Source organism: Bufo gargarizans, chromosome 4, assembly GCF_014858855.1.
Source record: "Bufo gargarizans isolate SCDJY-AF-19 chromosome 4, ASM1485885v1, whole genome shotgun sequence".
In the NCBI taxonomy this organism is placed as follows: Eukaryota; Metazoa; Chordata; class Amphibia; order Anura; family Bufonidae; genus Bufo; species Bufo gargarizans.
Window position 1 is genome coordinate 361,366,639 of NC_058083.1, and position 9,300 is coordinate 361,375,938.

Consider the following 9,300-nt stretch of genomic DNA (forward strand, 5'->3'; position numbering starts at 1 on the left):
TAGCTGTTGGCAGTCTGGGCATGATGGGAGCTGTAGTTTTGCAACAGCTGGAGAGCCTTAGGTTGGCCATCCCTGGTCTAAAGCATCGAAATGGGCCTTAGGAATCCTCACTGGGGCCACTCTGTACACATATAATAGCTCAGGTAACAACACCATTTTAACAATGTTAATTCTGCCCACTAAAGTTAGGGGGAGATTTTCCCAGGTTTCCAACTTGCGCGTGACATATTCCATAGTGGGCCTCAAATTCAGATGACAGAACTGCCGAGGGTCTCTATGAATATGAATCCCTAAATATAGGAAGCTGTCTACAATCTTCAGAGGGGACACTGGTGAGACGTCTATCCCATCCTCCACATCCACTAAACACAGACTGGATTTAGCCCAATTCACTCGTAGTCCTGAGTACCTACCATATCCATTCACCACATCTAACAGATGGAGGGACCAGGTCATCCGCATACAGCGACACTTTCTCCTGTACCCCGGCTATCGTCCTACCCTCTATCAAGGAGCTATTATTGATTAGTTGTGTGAGGGGTTCCATTATCAGGGCAAACAACAATGGTGACAGTGGACAACCTTGTCTGGTGCCCCTATATAACCGGAAAGGTCGAGAAGTAACACCATTCACCCGGATGCGTGCCGTAGGCGCCTGATATAACAGCTGGACCCATTTGATAAAGGAGTGGGGGAATTGAAGGCGGGACATCGTCTCCCAAATAAAGCACCACTGAGTCAAAGGCTTTCTCATTATCGAGCGATGCCAAGGCCCTCGATCCCGCCTTATCATGTCTGACCTGCAAGTTAGTGTATAGTCTCCTAAAATTGATATCCGTCGTCTTCCCCGGCATAAAGCCTGACTGGTCCGGGTCAATGATGGACAATACTACCCCACTAAGTCTTCTGGCCAAGACTTTGGCCAATATTTTCGCGTCAGTATTCAGTAGGGAAATCGGTCTATACGACGCACAGTGGTCCGGAGGCTTCCCAGCTTTATGAATTACCACAATGGTGGCCTCACCAAACGATGGGGGCAACCCACCAGACTCATAGGCGTAAGTGAACAGTTTCAGTAAACGCGTAGAATGCAAATCAGCATCCAGTCCATACCATTCAACTGGGAAGCCATCCGGACCAGGAGATTTCCCTACTGCCATAGCCCCTATCGCGGCTTTGATCTCCCCTTCGTCAATAGGTCCCCCTAAGTACGTGCTATCCGTCTTGGCCAAGGGTGTAAGGGGAATGGCTCGAAGGAAGGATCGGATCTCATCCGGAGTCAGGCTGAGCTTAGAGCTATATAGGTCTGCATAGAATTGAGCGACTTGCTCGCAGATCTCCCCGGGTCGATGTACCCTCGAGCCATTACTACAGGTGACGTGTGGGACTACCGTCTGTGGCATCTCAGTCCTGGCCAGAAAAGCCAAGGCACTCCCATTCTTGTCCCCATCAGCAAAGACTACGCGCCTCTGATACAGTAACTTCTTCTGGGTATATTCTGTTAGATGTAAAGTGAGCTTCCTCTGCGCCTCATCCCACAACCTACGGTTCTCTACATTCGGGTCCCCCGTGTAAACCCGCTCTGTCTCTACCACCTCTTCCTCCAACTTGACCCTAGTAGCACTCAGTTCCTTCCTATGCGTAGCTATCGCCAGGATCAAGGTACCACGCAGTACCACTTTAAAGGCCTCCCACTCCACTGAAGGGTTAGTCAAACCCTCATTAAATTCCCAGTAATCTTTCATACCTTGCTGCGCAGCCCAAACTACAGGTAGGAGCCATTTACTATTGAGCCGCCATGATCTTTCAGTCAGCGCCAGTTGAATTACCAACAAAGGAGCGTGGTCAGAAATGCCCCTTGGCAAGTAATCAGCGACCGCCAATGAAGGTAACAGGTCCCTACTGAGGAACACTAAGTCAATCCTAGATAGTGCTGCATGAGAGGCCGAGTGACAGGAATATTGACGTATCCCCGGGTGTAGATACCTCCAGCCCTCTGTTAATGCGAATGCCTCTGCCCAGGAACTTAGTGCATCATTATGAGTATCAGCAGGACGAAGCCGGTCCAATGAACGATCTAGGACCGCATTGTAGTACCCAAGCACAATCAGAGGCACCGGGGGCATAGAAGCTACACGTTTCATAATCTCATCCAGTATCTCCCTACGAAAAGGAGGGGGAACATAAACACCCACTACCAGGTATTCAATGCATCTGATTGCAGCGTGAAGAACCACAAAGCGCCCCATCATATAAGTATATACCGAGAGCAACCAGAAGGGAAGAGATTTGGCAACCAAAATTGACACACCTCTGGCCCTAGAACTAGAAACCGCATGATAGGCTGCACCAACCCAGGGTCTCCGTAGCGCCAGGCTTTTCCGCCCCTGCAGATGTGTCTCCTGCAATATCAGTACGTCCGGATTGTGACTACGTAAGAAATTAAAGACCAGAGATCTCTTAAGTTTGTCATTAAGACCCCTGACATTCCAGGAGACAAAACGACAGAGCGTCATCATGGCGGCTTGTTAAAAGCATATCTCCAAAAGAAACCGCACCACCCAAGCCAAGCATTCACACAAGCATACCCATTCTTCACATTTAAACCGAAAAACTCCCAAGATTCCCAGAACATCAGACCCAACCCCCCACCCTGCCCAGATGACCCCAACATATCCAAGCCTAAATACCCACCCCCCACTTGTCTCACTAGTGAAAATAGGGGCAAAGACCCTTGCCCAACCCGCTGTTCTAGGTAAACCTCTGAACCTAACCTAGATAGCAGGTAACCTAACCGTCACACATTCAGCTCCATCATACAGTAAAAACATCTGACAGTATAGGCTGAGACCCCCCAGCATGAAAGTCTCCATATACTCAGCCCCTGCGGTCAAGCCAGTCAGAAGCTTCTTCAGGGGTAGCGAAGAATTTCACCAGCTCTCCGTCCTGTACTCTGAGACGTGCCGGATACATCATGGCATAGATAAGTCCCTTCTCCCGCAGCCGGGTCCTCACCGCCGTGAACTGTCTACGTTGCTTCTGCACTTCTGTAGAGAAGTCCGGGTAAAAGGAGATCCGGGTGTTGTCAAAACAAATGTCCTTTAGACATCGGGCCGCCGCCAGCACAGCATCCCGGTCCCTATAATTCAGGACCTTGAAGATGAAAGGACGAGGTGGGGCCCCCGGAGGCAGAGGGCGGGTAGGAATCCTGTGGGCCCGTCCCACCACAAAAGTCCCTGAGAGTTGTATCGGGTCCAGGACTTGTTTAATAAGGGTCTCCGCAAATTCCTCAGGTGCGGTACCTTCCGCCCGTTTAGGTAGCCCCATAATGCGGACATTGTTCCGTCTGTTGCGGTTCTCTGCATCCTCTACTTTCGCCATCAGGGTCCTGACCTGGTTCTGTAGGGCGTCAATCGCAGAATCTCCCCGCTGAGCTCTGTCTTCCACATCACCTAGCCGCCTCTCTACCTCAGTAGTTCTCTCCCTTATCTTGTCTATGTCATGCCTGAGGAGAGTAAGATCAGCCTGCACATGGTCAATCTTGACAGTAAGCGCCGTCTGACAGTTAGTAATAGCCGCCATAACTTTCGCCAGGTCCACCTCCGATTGTGCCGAAGAGGCCCCAACCACCCTATCCTCCGTTTGGCTCATATTGTCCAGCATCAATTTAGGCGGGATAGCTGGGCCTGGGGTGCCTGTTTTCTGGCCCATAAAGCAGCCTCCCGTTCACCAGCAGCAAGAACAGTGGCCAGACAGAAGTCCCCTTTAATCCGGTATACAAGGGTGTCAGCCACGCCAGTTAAGTGAGTGAGTCTCTAGCTTGAATCCAGGGGGCGACCCCACCACTGCCCAGTAGAGCGATCCTCTCCCCCAGGTACACTCCGTCTATTGAGCAGACACAGAAAAGCACAAGGAGGGTTCACGGCACCTATAGGTCCGGCGCCGGTCACAGGTAGAGGAGGCCTCAATCCCCGGGCTTGCGGTCAAGATGGCGCCCGTCACGCCAGGCACGTGGGGGGAATCGGAACTGCAGCAGGCCGGCCGGCCGGCAGAGAACCTGGGGGTCACAACGACCTCAACACCAGGCTCCGCTTGCTTACCGCCGCCAATAGATGTGATGTCCTCACGCCCCACTCCTCCCGCTCTCACCGAGAGGACCTCCGTCCGGGGTGCCTCGCAGTAGGTAGACCAGACGAGCAGCAAAAGTCACCACCGCAGAACAGAAAGAAGGGCTGCTGGTAGCCAGTCCGGGTATTGAATACCGCCGGGGGTCTCTAGCAAAGAAAACAGGAACCGAGCGGTCAGATGCACAGGATAATCTCAGGATGATAGCGGAGCCGAAGTAACATGCGACTTCACGCCATGACAGTCAGGCCACGCTACTCCACTCATTAATCTAAGTAGCACCTGTCTACCCCACAGTCACTCAGACGCCAACTACTACCATGAGCAAGACCAAAGAGCTGTCAAAAGACACCAGAGACAAAATCGTGGACCTCCACAAGGCTGGAAAGGACTATGGGGCAATTGTCAAGCAGCTTGGTGATAATAGATCAACTGTTGGAGCAATTGTAAGAAAATGTAAGAGGCTAAAGACGACTGTCAGTCTCCCTCGGACTGGGGCTCCATTCAGGATCTCACCTCGTGGGGGTATCACTGATGATAAGAAAGGTGAGGAATCAGCCCAGAACTACAAGGGTCAATGACATAAAGAGAGCTGGGACCACAGTTTCAAATGTCACTGTCAGTAGAACACTACGTCGTCATGGTTTCAAATCAACCATTGCACAGAAGGTTCCCCTACTTAAGTCATCACATGTCCAGGCCCGTCTGAAGTTTGCCAATAACCGTCTGGATGATCCAGCGGAGGCATGGGGAAAAGTCATGTGGTCAGATGAGACCAAAGTAGAACTTTTTTTGGTCTAAACTTCACTCGGTGTGTTTGGAGGTAAAAGAAGGATGAGTTGCATCCCAAGAACACCATCCCTACTGTGAAGTATGGGGGTAGTAACATCATGCTTTGGGGGTGCTTTTCTGCGAAGGGGACAGGATGACTGCACTGTATTAAGGAGAGGATGAATGGGGCCATTTATTGTGAGATTTTGAGCAACAACCTCCTTACCTCAGTCAGAGCATTGAAGATGGGTCATGCCTGGGTCTTCCAACATGACAACGACCCGAAGCACACAGCCAGGATAACCAAGGAGTTGCTCTGTAAGAAGCATATCAAGGTTCTGGAGTGGCCTAGCCAGTCTCCATACCTAAATCCAATAGAACATCTTTGGAGGGAGCTGAAACTCACCTGACAGATCTAGAGGAGATCTGTGTGAAGGAGTGGACCAAAATCCCTGTTGCAGTGTGTGCAAACCTGGTTAAGAACTACAGGAAACGTTTGACCTCTGTAATTGCAAACAAAGGCTTTTGTACCAAATATTAACACTGATTTTCTCAGGTGGTCAAATACTTATGTTCAGCAGTGCAAGACAAATACATTCTTTAAAATAATACAATGTGATTTCCTGAATTTTTTTTAATTTTTATTCTGTGTCTCGGAGTGGGAATGCACCCACCATGTGAATTTCAGACCCCTCCATGGGAGAACATGCAAAATAGCAGGGTGTTCAAATACTTCTGTTCCTCACTGTATTTTGAGTACAGACTGGATTTTTATTAGGATTTTCTACTCATTGGGAAACAAGTCGTTCTAATTGATGCTCATTTTGTAATAATGGCTGATTAATTGTAGACTATGTTGAAACTTGCATTATGTTTCTGACTGATTTCAATTGTTTTTGGTCAACCAGAATATCACAACATTTTACCCTATTCTATCTGTGAAAAAATACAAAAAAGTCACTAAGATTCACTAAAGTCTGTTGCAAAACTGATCTATTATAATTCTCCCATACCATCAATGTGACCAGAGTTAAATCTGCACTAATATTGAGTGTACTTGCAATATTTAGTACAATAAATGGCAATCATTTTTTCCACCTCATCACCACGACGGCTATGAGGAGATTGACCCCTGACCTCTGTAGGGGCAGGAACAGAGAGAGGGTTTAAATACCCCCCTCCCACCACGAACACCAGTGTTTCCTGTCCCTACAGAGGACAGGGGCAGAGAGAGTCTCCCTGTGGGGAGATGAAGATGGATCATTTTCCTGACACCTTACCGGGTGTTCCCCCTGCCCTCCTGCGGTCGGCGTACTAATGCTGGGCAGGGGTGAAGGAGGGAGGCCTCGCTCCATTATTATATGTGAGCCTGCTCCCAGTCGCGATCTCCCGCCGGGCCTCCTTGGCTATCGCCGGGTGCACGCCGAAGCGCTTCAGAAGGCGGCTGACGTCACTTCTGGTGGACGAAGGGAAGTGACGTCATCCAGGAAGCGTCTCCAGATTCAAATTTCGGCGCCAGCAAATGCCGAATGTCTCTCTGTACCGACGTACATCGGAGTCTGCGTGCAGTCATGTCGGCTGAACCCCGCTTCCCTGGAGACCATTCTGTGCCGCCTGCCGTAAGTCCCCTGTGGGGAAGTGCTTTTCTGCTCTGTTACTTGTTCTCTAACACTGTACCAGGTTGCTTATTCCTCCTCCTCCTCCACATCTCAGGCTTGGGGCTATTATCTCCATGCATTTTTTCACGGCTGATAGGGGTTATTCTCCCCCGGTTCCTAAGGAGGCCCAGAAAAAAAATCAGAAAACAGGCTAAGTGCGTGTCCTGCCTCAAACAGCTTCCGGACGACTACCGCAAGAGACTTTGCAAGGACTGCATCTCTAGCGTTATTGCTGAAGAACAGCCTTCTTTCTTTGATGAATTGAGGTCCATGATTCATGATGAAGTAAAGACCTCCTTATCCCAAATTTCCCCCTCACTCAGGGACCCATCTCCACCTAAAAAGCGAAGGGAACCATCTCCTTCCTTATCAGACCCGGAGGTAATAGGGGAAGATGCTTCTTCATCTAGAGCCTGGGAGGACGAGGAGGCAGCCTCTGATATTGACACTACAGAATCAGATAGGAAATTTTGTTTTTCGCTGGATGAGATGCCAGACCTTCTAAGGGCTGTCCGGGCCACTATGGGGGTAGAAGGAACCCCAAGAGCCCACTCAGTTCAGGACGAAATGTTTGGGAGACTCCGGGTTAAAAAGACCCGCGTGTTTCCGATCAACGAGAATATTCGAGACATGGTACTCGACGAATGTCCAACCCAGAGAAGCGGTTGGGGGTGTCCAGATCCTTTAAGAACAGTCTGTTATTTGACACTAATGAAGGGAAGATTTTCAACGAAACAGGCGTGAGGACATCACATCTACTGTTGACATTCAAGTTGCAAAAGTAAAAAAAAAGACTGCCTTGCCCTTTGAAGACACCTCCCTGTTGCGTGACCCCATGGATAGGAAGGCAGGTAGTCTTTTAAAAAAATCATGGGAAGCGGCCATGTTTTAATCTAAAAGCGAACATCGCGGCCACCTCGGTAGCAAGGTCCATGAGGTTGTGGCTAGATGAGCTAGAATCTCACATCAGAGATAATACTCCCAGGGAAGAGATCTTAAGGTCCCTCCCCTTATTGAAGTCCGCCACAGCCTTTATGGCAGACGCCTCGGCAGAATCTGTCAGATTTGCCGCAAAGGATGCCGGGCTTTCCAACGCGGCCCGCCGCGCCTTGTGGATGAAGAGCTGGTCAGGCGACAACACATCAAAAATGAAACTATGCTCCATCCCGTTCTCGGGGGAGTATGTCTTTGGCCCGGTCTTGGACCGTATCCTTGAAAAGGCTGCGGACAAGAAAAAGGGCTTCCCAGAGGAAAGACCCTATAAAAGGAAATATCCCTTTCGAGCCCCCACTAGCCAGAATAAACCCTTTAGGGATAAGGGGAAGTCAGGACGCTGGAGCTATCCAAAACGGGGCAGGGGTAGAAGTAAAAGTAACCCCTCTTCCTCCCAAAGTAAGTCTTTGGACAAGCAATGACGCCAGAGTCGAGGGGAGATTGAAGAATTCTCTGACTCCCTGGGAGTCCATTACCCCGAATGCTTGGGTCCGGGACATCATAAAATTTGGTTACCGAATCGAACTTTCCTCATCTCCCCCAAACCACTTCATTGTTACAAATCCAAGCTCCTCCAATATACGCATAAAGATTCTGCAAGGAATTCAAAGCCTTCTGGCAATGGACGTGATAGTATGGGTTCCATCTACACAGCTAGGACAGGGATTCTATTCGAATCTCTTTCTGGTAGAGAAGAAAGAAGGCTCTTTCCGTACGATTATAAACCTAAAAGCCTTGAACAGATTCATAATTTATCGGAAATTAAGGATGGAAACCCTAAAGTCCCTGATTCCCTTAATAGGAAGGAATGCCCTGATGTGCTCAGTGGATCTTCAGGACGCTTACTACCACGTCCCAATTCATCCAGAATCCCAAAGTTTCCTAAGATTTGCCATTCAGGACCACTGGGGGGTAACCAGCCACTTCCAGTTTACGGCCCTCCCCTTTAGGCCATATCTCCAGAAGGATATAGATACTCTAGAGAGAGTTCAGAGAAGAGCTACTAAACTAGTACATGGATTGCAAGATAAAACTTACCAGGAAAGGTTAAAAGACCTTAATATGTATAGCTTGGAAGAAAGAAGAGACCGAGGGGATATGATAGAAACTTTTAAATACATAAAGGGAATCAACTCGGTAAAGGAGGAGAGCATATTTAAAAGAAGAAAAACTACCACAAGAGGACACAGTTTTAAATTAGAGGGGCAAAGGTTTAAAAGTAATATAAGGAAGTATTACTTTACTGTGATGGTAGTGGATGCATGGAATAGCCTTCCTGCAGAAGTGGTAGCTGCAAATACAGTGAAGGAGTTTAAGCATGCATGGGATAGGCATAAGGCCATCCTTCATATAAGATAGGGCCGGGGCTATTCATAGGATTCAGATATATTGGGCAGACTAGATGGGCCAAATGGTTCTTATCTGCCGACACATTCTATGTTTCTATGTTTCTATATCATCTGCGCCCAGAGTCTTTTTACGAAACTGGTAGTCGAGATGGTGGCCTTCCTGAGACACAAGGGATTGGTTATTATTTTATTCCATACCTGGACGTCTTCCTCCTGATTGGGAATTTAGAGGACAAACTCAGATCAGACTTACTAACCTTCCTATCTCTCATTCAAGATCTAGGGTGGTTGCTGAACCAGAAAAAGTCACATCTCGTACCTTCCAGCACTATCCAATTTTTAGGTGTCATCCTGGATTCCAGGGCTCAACATACCTTTCTTCCACCAGACAAGATCAAAAACCT